The sequence below is a fragment of the Balaenoptera physalus genome (genome assembly GCF_965194825.1).
Source record: "Balaenoptera physalus genome assembly, chromosome: 10".
In the NCBI taxonomy this organism is placed as follows: domain Eukaryota; kingdom Metazoa; phylum Chordata; class Mammalia; order Artiodactyla; family Balaenopteridae; genus Balaenoptera; species Balaenoptera physalus.
Window position 1 is genome coordinate 80,189,766 of NC_138889.1, and position 17,613 is coordinate 80,207,378.

Consider the following 17,613-nt stretch of genomic DNA (forward strand, 5'->3'; position numbering starts at 1 on the left):
TGAAGTGAACATGTATTTTGTATAACAATATGTATTGATAATATGTTTTTTAAAAAATAAAGATAGCATATGTAAGGGTATGTGTGTGTGTGTGTGTGTGTGTGTGTGTGTGTGTAAAAATGTCTGACAGAATATTTATTACAATGTTAACATTGGTTACTTTAGTTACAAAATCCAAACAGCACACTTTTGTATTGTTCCAACTGTTTACAATGGAAAATGTATCATTTTACAGTAAATACATAGTTTTAAAAGAAAACACTGCTACATGCTGTCACAATGATAAGTTAAAAGTAGAGATTTACTTGCACACTTGTTCAATATAAGCCAAATTCAAATAAGCCCTTTAGGTCTTGGAGAGGAATGTTATGTAAATCCCAGGCATGTTTTTCAGTTGGCAAAATACTCAGCCTTTTTAGACAACAGTGCTCAAATCTAGGTTCAGCTGTTTGCCTTTAGAAATAAGACTTTTAGTGAAGATGACAATTCTTTAGATCAATCATTATCACTTTGCTCATGGGGAGAACATTACCCTTAAGAATTATGTGTTATAATTTACAGAACATATTTAAGTAAAGGTAAGAACATTTTGTAAAACTACATTTCTCTGATAATTTCACTTTATAATTACCAGCTTATTAGATCTCACTGAAATAAGAAATATAGGATCTGGCACAAAAATCCCCTTTATCTCTGGATGTTCATTCCTTAGCTTCAAGCCACAGAACAACTTGGAAAAAGTGTGAGTACAGCTATCTTATATCTACAAAAGCATGATATTATACTTATGCTACAGACAGAATGCTAATGTTTTGCTTGAAATAATGTCTAATTTACTTATAAACTTATATCCCCTTCCAACTCAGTTGTAAATTGTATCTTAGCAAAAGTAATATAAAGCAAGATGGAAGCATCACAGCTGACATTAAGATAGCTTTGATACAAATCTGTCTAAGCAAAACAAATGGGCTGATACTCATTCACACAATTCACAAATTCAAGTATTCCTTTCTGGTCATTCGTCAACTAGATATGATACACTATGCTAGTTATTGAGTTTACCTGCAGTAGATGTCCAAATCCAATAATAACCTTCCTTTTATTTCTGTGTCTTCAGTATCTTAATCATGTGCCTAATGCTTAGTATTTGGTACGATATTTTTTTGTTTTACACTGAATTAAATTCAACTAAATTTGCCTGAATTAAATGCATATATCATGGTTACTGGTCTGCAGTATCTCAAAACATAGATAATCAAAAATGTTTTTAAAACACAAATAAGAAGTCCCAAATAAGCAAGTTTGGGCACCAGATCTCAGAAAATCAGACTGTGAAACTGATGATGTATGCCTGTTACCACTCTCCTTGTCTAGATTACCAGCAGTAATTGGTCACACCTTTGATGAGGCTCATACCACTTTGTTTCCTAGCATCAAAAATTAGGTAATTAGTTGAAACCCAGTGACTAAATCCATAGACTTCCTATGTATCCAAGACTGTGGTTCTCATCTATTTCTTTCTGCAATAGCTCATAGATTTTTTGGCCACTGACTGACTTCCTGCAGAGTGTCCAAGCAGACACCAATCTAATATTCTAATTCTGGTTGCATAGCTGTCATGATAGACTTGGGATTTGGAGGATAAAAGGAGAAGTTGGAAACTTTTCCATCAACACAAGAAGAAGAAACAAGAAAGCAGAAGGCAAATGAGGTAACATTTTGCCCTACTTAGCTTGAGAGACTGATTTGGAGACACATTAGAAGAGGAAAATCACTACTGGAAGCTCAAGGAGATGAACTAATGAAAAGTTTTTTGAGACTCATTACCAACTGTGCTACCATTTCATACTAGCTTTACCCTACAGAGCAAAACTTCCACAAGACACTTTCAGCAAAGGCAGTAATCATTGGCACGGCTCATGACTGGACCAGAGAAAGGAAATTTGAGCTGACTTGTTCTTAGCTTCTGTGATTCTAACTCCCTAGATCTTCCTGACATAACCAACAAAGAATGCGGATTTTGGTGAGGTGGGAAAGCTGAGGCCCAGACTGAGCAGGTGAGAGCCAAATGTTAATGTGATCTAATCGTGACCACAGGCTGGAGGTACAGATCAGGGACTTTTATATTACCCATATGTTCCTGCTTCCCCTGCAGACTTGTTACTCCTAGAGTCCTAGTTCATCTGTCATACAGGGTTCAGTTCCTGCTCATGTCTTCTGCATATTTATTTTGAGCAAAAATATCCCTTGGGAAAAATAAGATTTAGAAGTATTATTGAAAAAAAAAGATAAGTCAATTTTATTGCTTAGTAGGTTTGAGTTCTGGTTTCTTTATATCCTGAGCTTTTGCAATAAGAGGAAAATGTAGTGTCTTTGGGGTCTAGAGAGACCCCAAACACAGGTATTTAAATGACTTCTAATAAACATTATTTTGCAAAATCCTGAGGGGTAATAAATTTCACGTTGATGGAATCCAACTGTTACAAGAAAAATGACCATAATGAAAGCCAACTTAAAAGTGGGTTTCAGTACGTTTATTTAGCAGTTCTATCTTTCTTTTTATTGAAAAAAATATATAATTAGTCAATGAAAACTATATGGGATAAAATTCTATGTAAAGAAATAGGAATAAATTTTATTTTCTGAGAATAGAAACAGAGATTATGTTGTACAAATTTGTGAGTTGGCTACATTTGGCACACTCAAATCTGCTACAATGCTACCTCTCCAGTTGATTCATTTATATATTTAAAAAATATTTTGGTGGCTATATTTTAGTCATGCATCATGGTAGGAAGAACAAAACATTCTCCTCTACATGTAGAATTTATAAACCAAAGAGAAAGCTAAACTTTAAAGAAATAGCCACATATGAATTGTAATATTCGAACTGTGTTTTAAAAAGGTAAGATTCATAGTGTTCTAGGTTATGGTAGGGAAATTTGACTTCTTCATGGAGATAGAGGAAAGGTAATGGAAGGAATGTGCTATTTGGGCTGAAATGCAAAGGCATTGATTACTACTGATTGAAAAGAAGAAAAAAAGAGCATGCCTGGCAGATGATATGAATGTGCAAATGCCCTGTAGATGTAATGGGCAAAGCGCCTGTGGATGTAATTAAGGTAATTGACATAAAGAAGACTAGAGTGGGTCAGCTGAGACATTGATTCCAGAATTATTCTCCCACCATGGCCGGAGACTTGAGTAGTTGGTGTTATAAAGAAGCTACTGTACAGAATATCAGCTCAGCCTTTTGAGCTTCCTGGACACATTTTGTGACCTTGACGGTTTCAGTAATCTTTTTGTTAATCGTCTTAATGGCACTCACAGCAAAGTCTGCTTTATGTCACAAACAGGAAAATAATCCAAGGAAGGAAAAAGTGAATGATACCGCTTTGTATGAACTTTGTAAGAATCATATAAACAATATAAAGAACGGAGCATCACCAGATTTCAAAAATATGAGGGCATCTTTCTTTTCTTTCTTCCTCCCTTCATCTCTCTTCCTTTCTTTTTCCCTCCCTCCCTCCCTTCCATCCTTCCTCCCTCCCTCCCTCCTTCCCTCCCTTCCTTCCTTCCTTTCTTTCTTTCTCTAGAATAATGATTAACTTTCTTCCTCAGCTCTGAAAACTTTCAAGCAATACGAGAAAGATGACAATCCAACAAAGTTGCATAGCCAGCACTGATGAGATTCCATGAGGATCATCTCCACAGTAAAGTGGAGGTTTTATGAGCCATATCTTCTTTTAAATTCCCTTAGTGTTCTAAAGGATCAGAGGTATGGACAAGGTAGATCCTGAAATTCAAAATCCACCAACTCATCTAAATTTGTTCAATATTTCTGGCATTTCCCACAGAGCTTTGATAAACTCAATTTCATTGATTCAAAACCACTACTAGAAAGTTCCTAGGGTCTCACATGAATGTTCAGGCAAAATAAAAATGAACTCTTATCTTATGTCTTTTTCTAAATATAAAGTCTTGAAACAGAAAAAAAGATGTATTTTTCTATCCCTCCTCCATCCATTTCCTTTCAATGGATTCTTTTATTTCACAGAAAGTAAAATGATAGATGGTATTATATGATCATGTATTGAGATGACCCTGTTACCCATCCTGACAACTTTTGATTACTTCCTCATCCATGAGCTGCTCATATATACATGCTTATGGGCAAGTGAAAAAGATTATCACACATTTTACATTTTGGAATTAATATTTATATATTATAGTTTCAATACAAATATGCTCTCTCATCTTGGGATATATATTACACACAGAATATCTACTCTGTACAAAGACAAATGTATCATAGCTGAATTTAAAAATATATAAAAGTAAATTAAGAAAAGGGGCAGTGAATTTAAACACTGTTCAGACACATGACCCCACTAGCAGCTGTCCAGATGGCAAACTTAGTTTTAGTAGAGTAGAAAAAGAAGAAAATTCAGATATAATCGTGACTTACTGAAGCACTAAGACACCATAAACTGAAAAATTGATATGGAGTTTCCATTGAATAATTTCTTTTCCAATCCTAAGGCTTATTTTTATTTTTTGAATTTTATTTTATCTATTTTTTTTACAGCAGGTTCTTATTAGTTATCTATTTTATACATATTAGTGTATATATGTCAATCCCAATCCCCCAATTTATCCCACCCCCCCACTTCCCCCTTGGTGGTCATACATTTGTTCTCTACAGCTGTGTCTCTATTTCTGCCTTGCAAACTGGTTCATCTATACCATTTTTCTAGATTCCAAATATATGCATTAATATATGATATTTGTTTTTCTCTTTCTGACTTAACTTCACTCTGTATGACAGTCTCTAGATCCATCCATATCTCTACAAATGACCCAATTTCATCCCTTTTTATGGCTGAGTAATATTCCATTGTATATATGTACCACATCTTCTTTATCCATTCGTCTGTCGATGGGCATTTAGGTTGCTTCCATGATCTGGCTATTGTCACTAGTGCTGCAGTGAACACTGGGGTGCATGTGTCTTTTTGAATTATGGTTTTCTCTGGGTATATGCCCAATAGTGGGATTGCTGGGTCATATGGTAGTTTTATTTTTAGTTTTATAAGGACCCTCCATACTGTTCTCCATAGTGGCTGTATCAATTTACATTCCCACCAACAGTGCAAGAGGGTTCCCTTTTCTCCACACCCTCTCCAGCATTTGTTGTTTGTAGATTTTCTGATGATGCCCATTCTAACCAGTGGAGGGCAGAAAAGATAGTAACTGGAAAGTGTCAGAGAACTTTTTTTTTTAATATAAAAGACATGGAAGTGAATAGATATGATGTGGATAAGAAATGATGATCCAAGGAACAGATGGAACAACTGAAGAAGCAATGTTTTGCTGAAGAGTGGATGGTGGGTGCTGGGAAAACTGGACAGCTACATGTCAAAGAATGAAATTAGAACACTCCCTAACACCATACACAAGAATAAATTCAAAATGGATTGAATACCTGAATGTAAGGCCAGACACTATAAAACTCTTTGAGGAAAACATAGGCAGAATGATCTTGATTAATCACAGCAAGATCTTTTTTGACCCACTTCCTAGAGAAATGAAAATAAAAACAAAAATAAACAAATGGGAACTAATTAAACTTAAAATCTTTTGAACAGCAAAAGAAACCATAAAGAAGATAAAAAGACAACACTCAGAATGGGAGAAAATATTTGCAAATGAAGCAACAGACAAAGAATTAATCTCCAAAATATATAAACAACTCCTGTAGCTCAATATCAAAAAAACAAACAACCCAATCAAAAAATGGTCTGGAGACCTAAATAGACATTTCTCCAAAGAATACACACAGATGGCCAACAAACACATGAACACATGTTCAACATCACTAATTATTAGAGAAATGCAAATCAAAACTACAATGAGGTATCACCTCACACTGGTCAGAAAATGGCCATCATTAAAAAATCTACCAATGATAAATGCTGGAGAGAGTGTGGAGCAAAGGGAACTCTCTTGCACTGTTGGTGGGAATGTAAATTGATACAGCCACTATGGAGAACAGTATGGAGGTTCCTTAAAAAACTAAAAATAAAACTACCATATGACCCTGCAATCCCACTACTGGGCATATACCCAGAGAAAACCATAATTCAAAAAGACACATGCACCCCAATGTTCACTGCAGCACTATTTACAATAGGCAAGACATGGAACAACCTAAATTTCCATCAACAGAGGAATGGATAAAGAAGATGTGGTACATATATACAATGGCATATTACTCAGCTATAGAAAGGAACGAAATCGGGTCATTTGTAGACATGCGGATGGACCTAGAGATTGCCATACAGAGTGAAGTAAGTCAGAAAGAGAAAAACAAATATTGTATATTAACGCATATATGTGGAATCTAGAAAAATGGTATAGATGATCTTATTTGCAGAGCAGAAATGAGACACAGATGTAGAGAACAAACATATGAACACCAAGGGGGAAATGGGGGGGGATAAATTGGGAGATTGCGATTGACATATATGCACTTTTGATTCCATGTATAAAATAGATAACAGATGAGAACCTACAGTATGGCTCAGGGAACTCAGTGTTCTGTGGTGACTTAAATGGGAAAGAAATCCAAAAAAGAGGGGATATATGTATATGTATAGCTGATTCACCCTGCTGTACAGTAGAAACTAACACAGCATTTTAAAGCAACTATACTCCAATAAAAATAAATTTAAAAAACACAATGAGGTATCACCTCATACCACTTAGAAGGGCCATCATGTACAAATAATAAATGCTGAGGAAGGTGTGAAGAAAAAGAAACCCTTCTACACTGTTGGTGGGAATGTAAATTGGTGTAGCCATTATAGAATGCAGTATGGAGGTTCCTTAAAAAACTAAACATAGAGCTACCATATGATATAGCAATCCCACTCCTGGGTATATATCTGGAAAAGATGAAAACTCTATTTTGAAATGATACATGCACCCCAATTTTCATAGCAGCACTATTTACAAAAGCTAAGACCTGGTAACAACCCAAGTGCCCATCAACAGACAACTGGCTTAAGAAGATGTGGTATAAATATATATACAATGGAATATTATTCAGCCATAAAAAGAATGAAATATTGCCATTTGCAGCGACATGAATGGACCTAGAGAATATTATACTTAGTGAGGTAAGTCAGAGACAAATATTATATGATACCACTTATATGTAGAATCAAAAAAATAATACTTACAAATGAATCTATATACAAAACAGAAATACACTCACAGACATAGAAAACAAACTTGTGGTTACCAAAGGGGAAAGGGAGAGGGGTATGGGATTAACAGATACAAACTACTATATATAAAATAGATTTGCTGGATTTACTGTATAGCACAGGAAATTATACTCAATATCTTGTGATAACCTATAATGGAAAATAATCTGTATATATATATATGTATATATATATATACATATATATATACATATATATATATATATAAACAAAATCCCTTAGCTGTACACATGAATCTAACCCAATATTGTAAATAAACTATTCTTCAATTAAAAAAATAAAGAAGGCTTAAATTCTCAGATCAGAGTCACAGTAATCACAGCTCTTAACTAGAACCAAATGTATTAGTAATCCAAAGTCCAGAGAAAATGTCAAAACACAGGAAAAATAGATAAAATTATGGAACCATTCTGAAACCAAGGTTGCTCTTCAGGTCTTTTTTCCTACATTCAGATGCATGCTGGTTCAGATAGGATACCACTAATGATTCAGGTGAGATGATATTTACCTCATTATTTCATTTATATTTCTTACATACCCCATCAAATCCATAGCTTGTATAAGCTTTTCTGGGGATTTATAAATCCATAAATTCCTGGTTAATTTACAATAGCAACTTAGACCAGGTTCATCCTCATGAAATCATTCATTAGATAAAATCTCCCTAGCCAGTAAGTTTGACAGGTGATCTCTCATTAGCATGTTTGAAAGAGACTAGATCCTTTCTTCTTTTCTCTCTTGGTAAAGAGAGATACTAGATTTCAGAACTGATAATATTCATTCCTTTCTACTATCACTCCCCCAAATGAAGAATAATACCTGCAGACAGAAGCACTGGTAAACCAAAGTCATTGGCCAAATTATGAAGACCCCCTTACTGATTTTTAGCACATTTGTTACTGAAGTTAAAATTATTTGTTAAAACTTTACAAGAATAGCATGAACACCAATGATATTTTACACATATCAAATTAGCAAAATATATCTATATGCTATCCTTTGTGCGTTAGATAATGCTCAGGGTCCTCTTTCCATAATGTCAGGAAGATATTCTGATATGTTTGATTTTAGAAAATTTGAAAATTAAGAGGTATTTTTCTTATGGGTGTTTCTTCAACCAGGTAGTTATTTTAAAAACAATTTAGATAGATTGGAAGTTCTAACTATTGTAAAAGGTGCATACAAATATATTTATATATGGTAAATATTTTATAATAAAATATCTCACTTATGAGGTAACAGCATAATTATATTTGTTTTCATTTTCTCTCTGTTATTATAAAGTTACTAAAATGCACTAATGTTTCCCTCTTCCTTAGTTCCCACATGTGTCCCACACTACTATGTTTGTGCCACGTGCTTGAGGAATAAAATGTGTGCAAGACCAAAGAAAGGTGGTGATAGCTTAATAACTGAAATGAATATTAGTCCTTGTATCTTGCTAGGAAATTATGGAATCTACTGCTAGGAAAAACTAATATGAACACTAAATATTTGATCAGAAACACTCTAACTTTTATTACTACACTGTCAAATCTGTTACTTATATGCTGACTCAGATTCAATATCAAATGAAATAACAGCTTCATCATTCTCTATTCTTTGAGTTAATGAAATATCTTGATTTCTGAAGAAGGCAAGTATTCCTGGAACAAGTGCTGACCAGCTTTCTAACTGGGCAATAACAAGTACTTATTATGTACTAAATAGTCTGCTAAGTACTCAATATATTCTGTTTATGAAGTTATCTCAGTTACCATTCATATTGGGAGATAGATGTTATCAATACTCTTTCATAGATATTAAGGCTTGTATCTTTCATATTTTAAGATCGCTAAAATCAGGGTTGATCTTACAAGCAATGATATTTTGCTATCAGTGTTGGCCTGGGGTCAGCTATCATGTGGTTGTTGATGCCTAAGCATTAAAAATTATCAAGAAAAAGCAATATCAAAATTTGCAGATTTGGAGTAAAAAGTTTGGAAGAAAATTCTAGTAGCAGTTAATAGTGAAGCATTGTTTTAACTCTGAGGAGCCAAGGGATTGTGGAAAGGGGAGATGGTGAATCAAACATTGTTTATAAACATTTTTAAAGTTGAAGTAAAACATTTTTCTATGTTTACTTAATTTCAAAGTCAATTTAAGAGCTCAGTACCATTATGTTTTAAAATATTTTATACATTATCTTAAGAGATAAATCGCCAATGCTATTTAAGGCACGAAGGATGGAGTTACATGTAAAAACAAGAAAATTAATCACTGAGTTGAAAATTCAGTTGGAAACATTAGACTCAATGTGAAAAGACTGAGGAAAATTTAATCAATAAGTTGCTTATATTTTTCTTTTTATATATCGATGAGTGTTTTAGTAATAAAATCTCTAATAAGGATTAAAAGAGTTCTTCCAATAAATATAAAATAAAAATTTACTAAAAATTAATTTGAATTGGTAGATTTTTTTCTTAGAGGTACAGCAAAGGATGGAGTATCTTATAATCAAAGGCGTTTCTGAATAGATAAAATAATGTGCTCCCATTTATTGATGAGGGAATTAGAGCTTTGTAAACCTAAGTCACTTGCACCATGTTCCATTACTAGCAAAGCCGAGATTTGAACATAAATAGAGAATAGTTAATATAAACAAACTGTAAAAACCCAACTGTTGATCCACAAATGAACATAATTAAACCATCTTGGCATGAAGATTTAGTTACCATAGCAGACAAATTATTTTAGATAGCTGAGGTTTGCTCCTGGGGAAGAGATTCTCTGATTCAGTTACACTGCAGCCGGAGGATAAAGAACAGACAAATAAATAGTCTGGGCTAAAAGTGCTTGCACTGTCCTTTGACCTTTGACATTAAACTCAATTTAGGGCTTGTGGAAAAAGTGTGAAACTACCTCCAAATCTTCTTTATCTGCCATATGTTTCCTTGGTCTACTTCATTCTTCCCTGTCTTACCAGAAATGTATATTATATATCCTATTCTAAGTGAAAAATCGATTGCATTTGACTGGATTTGATTTTAAAATACAAAATGTCATATTTAAGAAAGTTTTCAATTCAAATTATTTTCTATGCATGCTATTCACTTTCACTGGGCCTTCACATCTTCTAGTCACCCTACCAAGAGTCCTTTTCCTCTGATTCTCTCCTTTCAGGGCAAGCCTCACCTCAAAAGAATGTTTCCTTGATCTAGAAGTCTTCCTTGTCATGCCTCCTGCTCACCTTGATATGATTACTTTTCCTCTCTGTGTTTATATTATACTAATGTAATGGCAATACAAGTCTTATATTTAAGCATTTCTGCTCCTATGTTAACTAGTGAGCTCTATTATATGACCCTATATGTCCAGCATATCGTAGGCCCTCCAAAAGTCATCAGTGAATATTAAATGAAAAGGAAAATGTTAAAGGGGAATTTGATCTATAAATTTACTCTGCAATATTTTGTGTAGTTGAATAAATCATCTAATACTAAACATAATATGAATCTTAAAACAAATTGGGAAAAAAAAAATCCTTGATGAAGTACTAAGGAAGAAAAATGGTCTTATCCTGCACAAAGCAGAAATTCAGGGACTTAGCAGGGAGATAAGGACATGCATTTATCCACTGAAGCAATTTCTGGTAAAAGTGGAAAGATTTTTTATTTCTTTAAAAATATTAGGCCAAGACTGCAATTTAGTCACCTTGGTTAAGTCCTCTTAGTAGAGGTTCCTGAGGGTCTAGGATTCACTTTAGATTTTTACGGTAGCTTGATTAAAAATATATTAGAGAACTGAGAGTGATAAAAATGTTTCTTTTCCTTCATTCACTATATAATAAATGTTTACTGGAGAGACTGAGATATTTCCTTCAGGAGCAAAGTGATGGAAATAATCAGTTGGCTTACTACAGTTCTTCAAATGGGTTTCTGGTTGAACTCCACACAGTCTCTTGTTCTTTGTCAGCAGTACATAAGGAATAGTGAGATGGTTCACAGGACCTCAGAGATAAAGAAAATAGAGTTGACCTCTGAGATTTAAACTAATCAAACCTGCAGACAATGGGATGAGACAGAAAGTTTGCTAACCCTGCTAGAACCACTATCTAGATTATTAAATTGAAAGAAACATGGTCTCAAGAGAAGGACGTGACAAACTTAGAAAATTAAGTTTAGATTATCCCCCATTTCTGAATTTTCTCTAATTCTCTACTCACCACAAATGCATCATCTTTCTATTTTGGCTTTCCAAGAACTTTAATTGAATGAAAGTCTATGTGTATGAGAGTGTGGATGGATCCTGTGATCCTAGGATCCGCTTAGGTCCTAGTCATCTCATTCCAGTAGAAGAATAAAGATCATGGGAGACTTGGTAAATCCATCAAGTTAAAGTCCAGCTGTGCGGACTCCTTGAATTGACATTTCTTGGTGGAAACACCCCCTCTAATACACCACTGCTGTATCTGCTTTACCAACATCAGTTTTTCCTTTGATGTTTACCTTGAAATTTTATGTAATTATATCCTGTATTTTTTGTTCTTTCTCTTTCAAGGCACAAAAATTAGGAGCAATCTACAAACAGCGATCAAGATTACCTCATCCTCCTAGAATGCAAGTGATATTACAAGTGGGCTGAAATTCAGCTATCACCATGTCTCCAAAGTGGTAAGAGTACAATTTTCCACATTCCCCTCATCAACTGAGAGCTTACATGTTACTAATCGTCACATCATTCAAAAAATTCACTTATCAGAATCACAGAATCAAAAGTTAAAAGGGAACCATACAGTTTATCTAATTTAACTTTCCACCCGAATATTTAATCCCATACAATATCTTCAAGTTGTAAAGTGAGGCTTGACTACCTTGAGAAGCTAATTACTGAGTCACCTCTCTGAGGTAGCTCTGATTGTAAAAATGTGTATCTCTCTAGAGCTTCCAAAACCAGTTACCAGGTCATGATTTAAGTTATACAGAGTCTTAGACCTCTTTCTGCAGATGTACTTCCCCAGGCTTAACTTTACCTGTCTTTCAATTTGTTCCTTAAACAGTTTTTACGTAAGTCCAGCCTAACTGGTTTCCATTGAATAAATTTCATTTTATCTATACAGCTCTTAAAGAGTAGTTCTCTCTAAAGATTGTGTTATCCCAAGGATATTCTGGTAACTGGTACAGAGTAGAGTGGTACCTATTTTTATGTAATATTCCCACCTACTATGATGGCATTTATTATTTTTTTTTGGTGGGTGGGCAAGGTTGGCACATCACACCATTGACAGATACTGCATTTACTGCCAGCTTGAAACTCCTAAATGTTTTTCACTTCCTAATGTAAAGTATGTGAGTCCTATCTCCTGCATCTATGGTTATGTGGCACTTAGATTGAATGAGGGATCTTGTCTTTCCCCATTAACTTTGAATGATTAATTAACTTTTTATTGAAGTAGAGTTGATTTACAATGTTGTGTTAATTACTGCTGTACAGCAAAGTGATTCAGTTATACATATATATATACACATTCTTTTTTAAAATATTCTTTTTCATATGGTTTATCATAGGATATTGATTATAGTTCTCTGTGCTATACAGTAGGACCTTGTTGTCTTCCCCATTAACTTTGTTTAACCTTAATGTGAGGAGAAAAATGGCATTTCTTGACTCCCTTTCTGAAAATTATCCATACTGTCAATTCTGTTTTGTTAAATTATCTGTATAGGGCTTCCCTGGTGGCGCAGTGGTTGAGAATCTGCCTGCTAATGCAGGGGACACGGGTTCAAGCCCTGGTCTGGGAAGATACCACATGCCGCGGAGCAACTAGGCCCGTGAGCCACAACTACTGAGCCTGCGCGTCTGGAGCTTGTGCTCCGCAACAAGAGAGGCTGCGACAATGACAGGCCCGCGCACCGCGATGAAGAGTGGCCCCCGCTTGCCGCAACTAGAGAAAGCTCTCACACAGAAACGAAGACCCAACACAGCCAAAATTAAATAGATAAATTAACTAAAAAAAAAAAAAAAAAAAAAAAAATTAAATTATCTGTATAGTCTCAAGAAGCCATAAACATGTAAACCACTGAGATAATCCTAATTAAGGAGTGTTTTTATGCTATTTGACTTGTTCTCCTTGTGACCTCTGGGTTAGACTATTACAATACCCAATTTTGGAATAACTCCCTGAAACAACTTAGTCCAGCAGCAGCTGTGCGTGCAGGCCCTGCTTCACAATGGAAATGCTAACCAGATCCTACGGATCCTTCACCATGTTCTTGTCTTCTGACTAGAGGTTTAATTATCTCTGTAGATAAAATTTCATTTAGAGTTCATTTTTCAGAGAGGTCTGCAGTTTATTTTGAGTTATTCTAAGCTAATCAAGGACAATTAGAGCTCCATACAAACTCCAGAATCAGATGGATGCATGTCTCAGTAGGTTTTGTGGTCTCTGCGTGGTACTTGGTGAAGGTACTGTGTGCATGGAATAAAGAGAGACAGAGTGGCATAAAGATTAAATGCTCAGATTCTAGAGGTAAACTGCTGGGATTTCAAATCCCAGTTGTGTCAGTTATTAACTCGTTGGCCTTGAGGAATTTACTAACCTCTTTGTGCCTTGTTTTTCCTACCTTTGAAATAAATTAGAAACCTCCCTGTGTCTCAGTTTTCTCTTCCAGAGTGTATAATGTGGGTCAATGTTCACGTTGTAAGTTAGTGATATGTTTGTTGGAAAAAAATAAAAGAATAAATATCCAAAAAGTGCTTATAAACTGCTTGTCACATAATGTGAATATTTTCTCTTTTAATCCCTGCTGCTCTATTTTAGCATCTATGCTAAACCTATCTCCTTGTAGTTATTCCATTTTGTCTCTTCATGTACAGACAGACTAAAAGCAAGGTGTTAAGTTATTGAAGAGAAGCAAAGATGTCACTCATGCAAATCAACAGAATTTTATAATGTATTTGGGAATCAGAAAATATATATACACACACACACACACATACAATATTGTGTATGCAGATACAGATATGCAACTTTGAGAAAAAAAAAAAAGGAAAATGACTCCGTGACTCAGTCTAAAATAGTTTTGATGTTTACCTTTAAAACAGCAAGGTATATATACATACATACGTATTTTTTCCAGAAGCAAGGTAATTGTTCCTATAATATAATAATACTGGAACGGAAGTGAGGTAGGAGATAGATGGGCCCTTGGGCAGAGCAGCTGGAGTTTGTCAAGCAGAGTAAAGCTGAAGGTTTGTTTTCCCTGACACTCCAAGGACAAAGTTAATGGCAGGAGCTGAGCTCTGCTGGAGTAAAGAGATAAGATGACCACTCCTGAGGTCAAGGAAACCTCCCTGTCTGCACCTGCGCAGGAAGGCTCCCTGGGGGTAGAAAAAGGAGGGGGTGCCACCCCATAGAGGTGATGCCAAGCCTCCCACAGGCCTCTGCGCTGGAATCCATGTTGGCAAAAAGTTGCGCACGCATGTTGGGGAGGGCCCTAGGGCAGGTCAGGTGTGGAAAAAGAAACAAAATAATTGACCAAAGGTAACAAAGACCGCGGGAAGAACTATTCTATATTAGTAATTTAAATCACCTCTCTGGGCAGTCCTCATTAGGGAGGATGCCCGCACACTTTCTCTCCAGGTGTGTATTTCTGCCTTGCTTCTGTCTTAAATAAACAAACTGCTTCTCTCTGTGCTCTCGCACATGTTATGCTGTGTCTCTGATAATAAACTTTGTACCTGTTTTTACAGTTTTTGCCTCTTTGAGAAATTTGTTTTTCAAATGGGGCAAAAGCCAGGGAAAGTTTGCTTCTAGCCTCTAGCCCCTGGTGCACTAGTGGCTAGGATTCCTGGTTTTTCATCCAGGCTACCCAGTTTCAATTCCTGGGCAGGGAACTAAGATCTCTTTTCAGGCACTCACTGCTGCCCCTCTGAGATCAGAAGCATAGGCTTAATGATTCAGAAACTGAGGCCTTAAGACATCAAAGCAAAAATTACACAAGACAAAGTCAGACAGGTAAGGGAAGACTTTACGCAATGAGGGAGAGAGGCCAGACACACTTGGAACTCATTTCCACTGAAAGAGCAGGAAGATTTCTAAGAGTTGGCGTGGGGGCAATTGTAGGTCATTTGTGTTTGCTAATTGGCCTTAACCAAAGGTAAATTAAACTTTATCTATTCACGGCAGGTGGTAGTTTTATAACTTGGGGCAAGGCACACAACAAAGTTAGGCTCCTACCCTCCCATAGAGACTGGGAGACAGGGCACTGTCTTCCTTGATGGTTATACTTCAAGGGAATGGCTCCCAGGTCCTTGAGAAAGTCCTGGGTTGTAAATGACAAGAGGCTTTAAAAAAAGATATATTTCAAAAGGGCAGACAAAGAATTTACAATGAAAGTTTTCCTAAAGTAAATGCTCTAAGAAAAGGGAATTCAGGGCCTAGAGGCAGGAAGAAGGCTGCCAGAAGTTTAGTCAAGCTGAGGGTAATGTTAAGGTTTTCTTTGTCAACATTCAGTTTCTAAGTCTGATTATTAAAAACAACAACAACAAAAAAAAACCAGGATTATCTTGGGTAAACTCCTTAACCTTTCCTTATCTCAGCACTCTCATCTTGAAATGGAGATTTTAATAACTGATTTTAATATGTTGTGAGGTTTTAATAAAATAATGTAGATAAAACATTTAATTTAACTCCCTGGAAGATTATTTTCCACTCAATACTACAGCTGTATTTTTTTTTTTTTGATTACTGTCAATGTTTTTACTCCATGATACGATTTTATTTGCTTTATACAATGTAGACCTACCACTGAAATGTTTACTCTATGGATATTTTAAAACAAAATGAAAAGAGAAATCAACCAGGTGCTTGGCATTAAAGCAACACAGCTATTATCTTCTTGCTAGTTAATCACTAGCAAGACACAGTTGACGTTCTGCCATGAAAAAACTTTTGACCTGCTCAATAACATTGAAATGTTTTGACCATGAGTATAAAAACATAATTTTCACTTTTAAATGTGTGTTTTCATTCTAATGAATATGTAACCTTGTGTTTTAATACATAATTGTTGTTTTTCCTTATTATATTTTTGGCACTGGGAAACAGTATATCAAATCCTATAATTGTTAAGGGACATTAGAAGTTTCTATATCATCATCTGCTGTTTGCAAGGTTCATAGTTCCAAAGTTAATAGTCTAATTCATTAAACAAAATACAATCAAGGTAAATATGGTGTTAAGTTAATGGTCACAGTCTTATGAGGTAACTAGATAAGTAAAATATGTTCTCTTTTTCAAAAACAGTGCTAGTTTTTTGCTGTACATGACCCCTTTTAAGAAGCCAGATGATGAGTGGGATAAATAATTGAAATTTAAAGGTATAAAATGTATTTCAATATAGGATTGGGGCCAATGCATGTGGCCCCTATATATATATGATTGCATAGTCCCATGAGCTTTTACACTACTTCTATGTGAAAAATTCATTAGAAGGAACTGAGTAGGAAATATAATAAGGATGTCCAAACCATATAGATCTGACTGTTTCTTAAGCCTAGAGTTCAAGGACCAATCTAGCCCAGAGTATAGATCTATATGAACAAATAATAAAATCTTATTATGCTCAATTGGAAATCTTCCATCTCTGAACATATTTTATATGCTTATTTTTATAGACCCATTAGCGATATAATTTCTCAGTATGTCAAATATGATTCAATTATTCCTATATGAAATGGGTCATTGATGATTGCTCATGATTTATTCAGGAATTTAGTAGTTAATATTTGACAACCATCAGTCTATTTCAGTGAATATTTTCTAAGTAATTTCCAAGTATCCAAGTATTAGACTTTAAAGATTGTTCCAGTGAGCCAACTGATATCTTCTGAGCACCTTATTCTTTTCAGAATGGTTTATTAGTTGATTTAAGAGGAATGTAAAATAACTTGTATACTAAGTTGTAGGCAGAATAATGGCCTCCCAAGTATGTCCATGTCCTAATCCCCTAAATGTGTGAATATGTTACTTTAAATGGAAAAAGGAACTTTGCTCATGGAATTAAGGATCTTGCGGTGAAGAGATTATTTCTAATTATCTGGGAAGACAATGTAATCATAAGGGTCCCTATAAGAGGGAGTCACAGGGGTCAGAATCAGAGAAAGACATGTAACAATGGAAGCAGAGGTCAGAGTGATACAGGACCATGAGCCAAGCAAGGAAAAAAGTTGACCTCTAGGAGTTGGAAAAGGAAAGAAAATACATTTTCATTTAGAACTTCTAGAAGGAACACAGCCCTGTTGACACCTTGATTTTAGGCCAGTGATACTTCTGACCTAC